The sequence below is a fragment of the Magnolia sinica genome, chromosome 10 (genome assembly GCF_029962835.1).
Source record: "Magnolia sinica isolate HGM2019 chromosome 10, MsV1, whole genome shotgun sequence".
Lineage (NCBI taxonomy): Eukaryota > Viridiplantae > Streptophyta > Magnoliopsida > Magnoliales > Magnoliaceae > Magnolia > Magnolia sinica.
The window spans coordinates 14,503,235-14,513,671 of NC_080582.1; the positions used below are offsets into that span (position 1 = coordinate 14,503,235).

The window sequence follows — 10,437 nt, forward strand, 5'->3', positions numbered from 1 at the left end:
TGACCCTAAACCAGTCATCCATTAATACTACTCTTTACTATGGTCGTAGCCTGTACCCCTCCTCACTCCTGACAAATATGCGCTCAACCTTGGCTTCACTTTCCACCTCCTTCCATCATATCTTCTGCCCAAATAACAGTTTAACAGTTTGTTAGTCCATGTCAATGACCATTTATATGTGGAAACTGAAGTGAGAGGAAAGAACTGTACCGTTATCACATTAAGTGATCAACATCTCTCCCTAGTCCCTAGTGCTCACGATCAGGGTAAGATCAACATATCATTCATCCATATATGCTTGCAATTATGAGATTTCAGCACACTTGTAATTCAACATGTATCATCGAGTGATACAATCAGAATCATTGCTCTCATCAGCACTATCTAGATCATAGGCAGTGACACCCATCCTCTAAGAAGATAAGGATATGTGATTAGTTGAAGGTTAGCATATTGTGCAAACTCATGCTTTCCACTCATTAGACACCATCAGAGGCATCAATGGAGTTATATTTTAGATGTCATCAATGGAACTGAGCCACATGTGCGCAGCATCTCTCCAAGGTCTATGGATAGTATTTGGTACCTGATCCCTAATTCAAAATTCACTTGGAGAGTGGAGAAAACCAATTATAACATATCCACATAATGAATCACACATATAAGGCTTAGTAAGTATAGAGTTGTAGTAATATTAGGATAAATCACAACCAACCATATAAACGATTAAAACTTCCATTTCTCAAACAAACGGACAACGATAACTAGGTCCAAAAACCAAAGTATCAAACTAGGTCATCAACTATAATAACCCAGATTCTTGTAGGCAATCATACACGCTTGTGCACACACAAACTTACATCACACAAAATATAGCAGACACTTAGACACACCGTTGATTACAGAGAAGCATCATCTTTTGTTCACATGGTAAGCATGCTTGAATTTTGAGGACAAAATTCTTTTGAAGGGGGTAGAATGTAATAACCTGGGATTTTTGTATGCGTTCATGTACACAAATAAACGTGCACTTGCATTCATCCAAGCACACATGCATAGATCTATCCATTCATTAATGCATATACATGATCGGTTATGCATCCATCAATATATGCTAGGTGTGACCGTTGATATATATGTTAGAACTGTCTATTGTTAACCATTGATCTATATACCAAACAGACCCACTTATGACTTAGATTAATTTAAAGTTAGTAATTATATAATTATGTGTATAAATATATGTATGTGTGTGTACATGTTCATGCTCACCACTCATGCATATAAAGTCACATATTCATTCATAAACTAGTTCACTTTTAACCATTGAGCACGTACTAAACCTACCCAATCATGTTGGTATCCATGTTGGAATAGAGAAATTTTTATAAAATCCCTAAGAGCTAGATCCGTTGGACAATAAATATACTGATGCTACAACGAATTCACCCGAATATGGAGATTATGCACAATTTCCTGTAAACCTAAGAAGTCTAGGATTCTTTCCCCCGAATTCTCTAAAATTCTAGGGTTCATTAATAAATTACTTTGAATCCCAATTAGGTTAGGGATAGTGATGCACATGTTTCAAGTGATCAAACTTGAAAACTATGATGTATTGTTCAATAGTTGTGATCTTATAACTATGATGTGAAATATACTAATTGTAAAGATTTTTATTTCAAATTCTCTAAAGTCCAACAATGATTTTATTAAGTCTTTTGTTGCTGAAATTTTTAGAAATCCATGCATGTTTTGTTTATGTGTTGAAAGGGTTTGGATTCTTGCTTGGTTAAACATGTATGTTGATGGAAGTTAATTTTTATCATGATTTGAAAATAATCATGGAATGCTATGTGAATTTGAAAGGTTAGCTTTGGAAAAACTAAGCTACCGAAATAAATATTTTGAAAATTCTATCTTTAGAAAGTACATTCATGGAAGGTTTAGATTTAGAAACTTTTGATCATGGAAATTCTATTTTTGGCAAGTTTTTTTGTGAAAAGTCCACTTTAAGGAGTCTCATTTTTAAAAAGTTCTTATATTGAAGATTGATCATGGATTTTTGGAACACTAACAATATATATGTTGAAAATCCCATAAAGCAAAATAAGAGGGCTCTGTGATCCTGAGGTTGAAACAGCCTTAAACCCTAATTGGATCTTCTTGGCCTACCTTGGCCCAGGTGTAGTGATCGTATGTCACTTACACAAGAACACAGGTAGATTTTGCCTGAACTAGCTGATCGTATCCCTCACTATGAGTTCACATGATTGAGCATGATAGAAACTGTAAAAGGTCGCGGTTAAGAGAGTTTTGATCTACTGATGATAAAAAGGCTCTGGGGTTTTGATGATTAGTACTTGTTAATGATGGCACAATTCTTGTACTATTTGATTTGATACCATGATTTCCATTAGCATCGAATTCTAGCTCTTTCTTGTGATCATTCATGATTCTAACCATATTGTATCATTCGTTTTTTTTTTTTTTTTAAGTGCTAGTTTCTATAAATAAATAAATAAAAGCTATATAAGTGCTAGTTTCTATAAATAAAACATTTTATTTTTTAAACTCATACTAGATTTGAAAGATATTATTAAAAATAAAATTTTAAAAAAAAAAAAAAAAAAACTTGTAAGAATTTTTTTCACTAAACGTGTATAAGCTCACCCTTTTGGAAATTCAGTTTCAGTATAAAGATCAAGTCAGGGGAGCAAGTGGAGCAGAGTTCTACGCCTTTTATTTTTGTCTGTCTAGTCTAGTTTCCCTTTTCAAGTTCAAATTCATTATAAGAAGAGTTATAGTGGAAAGAGCATTGAGTTTTTAGATGGTTGTGATTAGATATTTTAATATTTGTATTAAGGAAGTGTATGTTGTGTGGAATGATATTGTATAATGAATTGCAATTTATGTTTATATTATATTCGAGTCATGTCCTGGGATGCGGGATCGGGGTCTAGTAAACCCAGGTGCCGGATTTTGGGGCGTGATATCGGTTGGAAATTGAAATTTAGAAAACTATTTAAATTATATAAAAGTAAAATAAGAAAGTTAAAAAACTTATCAATTTGTATAAGTCGAGGCGTGACGTGAGTCACTCGGCTTGAAATCGAATTTACTCCCCTTGGACAGCGTCCCAAGTGCAACAGGTTTCCAAAACAATCGACCTCCAGGATACAACGACTATGACCCGGTCCCAGCGGTGCACTCACTGTACACGGGCTCGAACCACTTGTAGTCTTAACCCGAACTAGAAAATACTTGAACACATTTTTAAGAGGAAATCTGATTTTGCTAATTCTTTTAAAAACTTAAAATTAGAAGTCTATTTATAGACTTTGTGAAGACACCCTTTCACAAAGGGTTGTGACTATTGGGTTTAAACCCAAGTGATGTGACCCTTAGGCTTCAAAAGACATAACTTTTCAAAACAAAATTTGAAAGGATATAACTTTTCAGTGAAAAGACACATCCGTAAGATATTTTGAAATACTAAATTATTTTAAAATAATTTAAAATACAACAATCCCCCACATGTTTCAAAATTTTTGACATTTCAGGTTAAGATGGAAGAGTTGTGCAATAGTGCCGGTGTCACCATAGACTTGAACCGACATTAGAGTAAACATGACAGGTCTACAGAATCAGGTGACACCATAGTCTTGAACCTGATTCCTTTTGATGTAGATCGCAAGTACATGCCACTCACACAACTTTTCCGCTACAAGTGATTCTACAGTTCGGTACGTTTCGGTCATGTACCATTACCTGGATTTCATGAGTGTTCTAGAGAATTCGCCTAGATTCTCATAAGAAGCGGCCTCCACCTCCACACCCATATAGGTGAATTCCATCAAGTGTATGCAGCAACTGTATACACCACCAAATATATGGCTATGGATTCATTAAGAGTTCTAAAAACTCATCCTTCTGCGTTGCTGCTCGCACTGTACACCATAGAAGGGGCTCATTTACATCAGTGCAATCGTCTACCTCGTGTCTTGTTGTTTACCCATTGAACTCATCTAATAGGATCTCTACTCGTATAGGTTGGGTTGCCAACACTGGTAGCTCATATATTAGGCTCAGCCCTATTCTCTTCGATGTATCATTGACTAATCTTTTAGATAGTCACTTGGTCAGAGGATTTATGACCCGTGGGCCTTTTACCTCCACCCATCTTTGCTCCATCAGGTTTTCTTCTCATACGAGTTTGGCCATATCTTAAGTCCCATTGTGGCTAATTATCCTTTCAAATCAGCTAGAGATCATCATATTGATAAGCTATTGCCTCACCAACTAGCTACTCATAAATGAGCCTCTGCCTAGGCTGATTCCTCCTTTTCCTCCTCAATCAAGTCTTTAACAGTCAATTGCACCCTCTTTGATTATTCATATCTCAAGCCAAAGCATACTGAACTCATTTCTAACCTCATATAGCCAACAATTATGACTCCATCAAATAACAGATACTGAGTATCACTTTTATTATAATAGTTGTATCATCAGCTCTAAATACAACAAGCTTTCTTATCCTTGAATGTACTCTTACAATTCAAGCAACTTCACTAGCCCACCATTCAACTAACTGGGGGTAAAGTCAATTGATCTTATTGTATCTGCAATACAAAGAGGCTGGAGTAATCTGTCATGCATAGGCATATGACAACTAAAATAGAGTATAACTTCATGTAATTATATTGCAACATTATCATGTTACCATATGTTCCTTAACACATGAAAGGTTGGCCAATTTATTAATTAGTGATTAAAATTCAATACAATCAATGGATATCTGGCAACTGAATATGGAGGAGAAATGTCCAAGTTCATTATCAAGTATCTTGATCGATGGATCGAACAATGAGCTCCATGCGCATAAGTTTGGCCATTAGATACATTTGTTGATGATAAAACAACACATTTCATTATATAAACTTATAGTCTCATATGAATACCATTCTCAAATGTTCAAATCTAGCCTCCAATGAGAATATATAACCTAAAAATCTCATTGATTCAACAATCATCTTATGAATTTAAACCGCTACCAATATTATTTCTACCATTCATTTGATGGCTACCAATTTGATCATTAAAACATGAAATATGTTTAATTCCAGACACCTTGTCTCAAAGACATACACATCAACGTAAAACATGTGCATATTGATCCATAACATTCAACATATATTTTTCTTAGTGCAAATCTTCAATTTTATGTCAACCCATTTATCCAATACTTATTGACTAAATTTATACTTCATGGGTTAAGTGGTTTATCTAAATGCATCTAAGTGCACCCTCACAATTTCAGATTTAGCCTTGATAAATATATCTAAGGCTTACCCGATAAACCTATTAACTAAATTTTGAGTTAAGAATTTCATAGGAACTATCATATGAATTGATTAGATCTAACACATGTGTCCTATATTGGCATATGATTGGATGAAAATAATATTTTCTTAAAATGTATTGAATCCTACCACAGAACGATGTTGATGATGGATGTGATTACAAGCGAATTTATTCGTACAAGAAGAAAATGTGAGTATTCATATAAGAATATAGTTATAACTAGTCTCATGGTTTAATTGACTCAATTATCGATCTGATCATGTCCATTGAAGTCATTCCAATCAAGGTATGTGAGAACCATCATTCTATAGAACAACCAATGATGAGCCACATCTAAAATGAATTGTAACTATAATCCAATTGTCATTTTGCGGTGAATTCAGACTATGCATTTAGTGGGTTTTTCCAATCAATTCCCCTAGTTGAAAACCATAAGAATATTTTTATTTTTATTTTTACTATTCACCTTTTGACCTTTTGCCTTCACATGATGCTACTTCCATTAATGATTAGTATTGATGCATCATCCACATGTGTCATGTGTCCGATATGAATACCCCTCCATTTAGGCCATTAAAGGCAAAACCCACTAAATAATATTTTCACTCTTACATATACCATATGAAAATGACATGATTAAGATTGATATTTTGAATCATGGATTCTATGCATGCAGTAGGTACCATATATGACATAAAGATGGTCTAAAGTTATAATTCCAAATAAGCATGAAATCATGTGACAGAAAACTATTCTAGCAATGAGAAGTGTTATGCCTACTTCACATGACTTGCAACACGTGTGAGGGATTCGATCTAAGCAATATATGCATTTGATTATAGACAATGCCCTGTCCCATTTAGACAATCCACTTATCATATATACTTGTAAGAGAATGCCCTTCTTATCAGCGTTCATGTTTAGCTTTTAGACAAAGCCTGTTTATCTATAGCCCTACTAGGTAGATGGTCGGGATCTCTCACACATGCACCGTACTAACATGAGAACTTTTAGAGAGTAACATCACCCAATTGCATGTTAACATCAACATAACTTAAATTATGCTAAATTAAACAGGATGTGCACTACTCATGTAGCAGTTTATAACAATAATACTGGAGACATTACTTTTAAAGGATTAACTACTGCGAACCAAGAGATGATTGTGACCGCTTATTTGAAAATTCTTAGGATAAAAGTTTAATAAACTTTGTGCCTAATATACAGTCTCAGCGAGAATCAACACCGTTTCCTGATCAAGACACCATTATATTATAAAGATGGAGCATCACCCCAGTGATCGAGATGGTTCATCTAGTGGACTCTTATGGGTGGACAGTAAAGAATAATCTCAGCCATCAATTGATAAACCTTTTTTTTTTAAAAAAATTTTATTTTATTACATGAACCGTTTCTTATTATATAGTAACCAAAGATCCAAACATGATATTTTGACCCCATAACATGACATCAAAGGACACACTTGATGTATGTAACGAATATTAAGCATCAAGAATTTTGGTGCATGCAAAAGTTCAACAATAGACACAACTAGAGGATAGACATTAGAATAATCCTAACCGTACAGAACCTTGGAGATGAAAACAAAAATGAGAAAATCTTTGACACAACTAGAGGATAGACATTAGAATAATCCTAACCGTACAGAACCTTGGAGATGAAAACAGAAATGAGAAAATCTTTTATTTTCTCTTTAAAATCTTAGGGCCTTGAAGCCATTAGATCCCCCCCACATTCACAACTGTCATCCATTCTCACAACGTTACAAATCCGGAATCCGGGTCGGGATTTATACATACAAACAACAACAACAACAACGAGCCCAAGATGAACAGTTTGGATCATCATGTGTGTTTGGCATAAGCAAGCAACGACTTGAGGGAGGATGACTAGCAAGGTTTATAACATGAAATAATCATGATGTTCTTTACTTCTGGTTTGCACATGTATAATAATGTTCGTGTGTATAGTACCATCATTGGTTCACATGGTTCCCATCATTTATATTTTAAAGATTCTATGTGAAAGTGGCTCTCCTTTGTTTATGCATGCATGGTGGTTGAAAAAGTTCCTAATACTTGTGTCCCACCCTGATATCCTAGTTTTATATACATTGCAGATCAATCCTCATTGTACACAAATGGTGAATATTAGTGGATACCTACTTGGTGTGGCACCACATATGATTTGATCTTGTTGTGTGTGATAGACTGGCATTGTCAATGACATAAACATAAAAACAATCAATAGGCTATAGCATCAGTGCAAAACTTTAAGCCTTTTAGATGATTTGCATAGGTGGCCCAAAAAATATGTATACCAAATATGTATAAGATCCTAACTATTAGATGGTATATGATGGTTCTAGATTATATGGGTTGATCTTTATTGTACAGGGATGTTAAGATCAGTGTATATCCTACTTAATCGGTGCATACGTTCACTTTTGTACATGTGGTCCAAAGAACTTACATAATAAGTATCTATAAGATCTTGACCATTATGTGATATATGACAACTGTAGATTATATGAGTCATGGCCCACAAGTCGGGTTGGTGTGGTTTCATTTTAGGCTATTCCAACTAAATAAATGCAACCGTAATTCTTAAATAGGTTTCCAAACCAAATTCGATTTCAAGATTGTTGGAAATTGGATTTTGGAAAACTATTTAAATTATATAAAATTAAAATAAGAAAGTTAAAAAACTTATCAATTTGTATAAGTCGAGGCGTGACGTAAGTCACTCGGCTTGAAATCAAATTTGCTCCCCTTGGACAGCGTCCCAAGTGCAATAGGTTTCCAGAACAATCGACCTCCAGGATACAACGACTATGACCCGGTCCCAACGGTGCACTCACTGTACACGGGCTCGAACCACTTGTAGTCTTAACCCGAACTAGAAAATACTTGAACACATTTTTAAGAGGAAATCTAATTTTGCTAATTCATTTAAAAACTTAAAATTAGAAGTCTATTTATAGACTTTGTGAAGACACCCTTTCACAAAGGGTTGTGACTATTGGATTTAAACCCAAGTGATGCGACTCTTAGGCTTCAGAAGACATAACTTTTCAAAACAAAATTTGAAAGGATATAACCTTTCAGTGAAAAGACACATCCATAGGATATTTTGAAACACTAAATTATTTTAAAATAATTTAAAATACAAACATATCAACCTTAATCCATCCATCCACTATCTCTACTTTATGCTACGCTTATGCCTCTCACTAATGCTTAAAGTGCCCTATCTTCCCATAAAGCCTCTTCAAATTCCCTTTACCTTTTCTCTTACTCTTGCCCTTATGATCAACAACGCCGCCTATCCTTTGGGGGTTTTTTGCAGGGAGATTGCAATTGAGCAAAACATTTCTCTGCATTTTAGAAACAAAACCCATCTATCCAATACCTCCCATCCATGATCCAACTGGACTTCTCTGGTAGCAGGACATACAGTAATACTGAGGAAGCTAGTACTCCAAGAACCAAGATAACGAGGATGAGATTTCTGGCTATGGGGGGCCGGCATCTTCCCACTATCATCATCATCCACACGGACGTGGAGTAGAAGGCTGCCACGCTGATCATGACAATAGACTAGAAGGACATCTTATGCTGAAGGTATAAATCGTTCAGGACTTTGTTGCCATCACTGATTGGATAGTTGAGATTCAAGAGGAACGCCACGATCATCCATACTATACTGATGATCGTAATCATCAATTCCAACGACGGTGGTGCAATGTTAAGACTCTCTGACTGCCCTGGAACATCGACACCGCCATTTTCGATATCTTGATGAGAGCCTCCTTCTGGAAAAATCAAAACCCTAATTATTGATTTGCGATGAAATATGAAGAACAAATACAAAAATTGATTGGATTAGATTTTACCTCATGAGGGGAAAATTGGGTCATCAATCAGCTTCTAAGAGGAGACAGATTGGATGAAGAATGAGGAAAGAACGATACAAGGTTTGATTTATAGAATAGACTGTCGCATTGGACATGGGCGGTGAGCTTTTTTCAAGCTTTCCAAGTTTCTTCATTTTCTCGTGGAATTTCTTGCACGAAGCTTCCACAACCAGAAGAATTCAGCTGCTCAGAAAGTCAATTTTCTTTTCGGCATTGAAAATGGTTGGGTATTTGGAAGCGTGCGTGTGGGGCCTTTTTTAGATGAATGTATCTTTTTCTTCCTTCACTTTTCTTTTGCACTTTGCCGTGCTCAACTGCTGCGGAACCCGATGGCCTGCTCACAGTGCTGAGTAACTCAGTAGCCTAGGGCCTGTTTGGGAGCGTGGATTCGGAACCCCTGTATTTGAATTCCCCTGGATTTGGAATCCTCCAATTGTGTTTGGCACGGGAATTTAGAATCAATTTTAATATCTCTTATGTAATGTTTGACACAATGATTGTAATAAGCCCGTTAAAATATATACTTTGTCTCAAAATGATAAAATTCTAAGCCTCATATAGGCCACAAGCACAAGATCACGTCCAAGTGACTAACCAACGATTTTTAACCGTAGATTTACATGGATAATGTGTGGATGGTGCATATCATCGTATTAAAGTAATCATAGTGATGCAATTGATAATCTAACTATTTTGGGATATCATTATTGGGTTACATGCCTAATAGATTAATAGTCTAGTAACACATATGTTACACATGCAACTCTTGGAATAATTTTAAATGTAATCTGAGCTTTAAGGTGGATTTTAAACCCCTCTACCTGAAACCCCAACTATTTTATGTGTCAAACATACCATGGGATTTGAAATCCCTTCCGACCCCTCCCAAATCTATAGTAGCAAATGACCCCTAAGCATACTAAGTAAACTTTGTAGCATACAACATGATTCATGTATTTTATCCACTCCATCCATCCATTTTACTAAATAATTTTAAGCTTGGACCAAAAAATGAAGCATATTTAAAATTCAAGTAGGCCACACTATAGGAAATAGAGTGAATTGAATGTCTACTATTGAAAAATTCTCAAGAGCCACAAAAGATTTCCATCAAGTTGATATTTGTGTTTTTCCTC

The 10,437-nt window shown here is 35.3% G+C and overlaps 1 long non-coding RNA gene across 1 annotated transcript; it reads right to left on the minus strand.

Annotated features, from left to right (window-relative positions):
- Nucleotides 1–6,753: 6,753 nt before the first annotated feature.
- On the minus strand, nucleotides 6,754–7,127 carry LOC131257369 (uncharacterized). The gene is made up of 2 exons (XR_009177343.1): nucleotides 7,036–7,127; nucleotides 6,754–6,955 (listed from the first exon to the last, which is right to left on the minus strand). It is a non-coding gene; the product is annotated as an uncharacterized LOC131257369 (long non-coding RNA).
- Nucleotides 7,128–10,437: the final 3,310 nt, after the last annotated feature.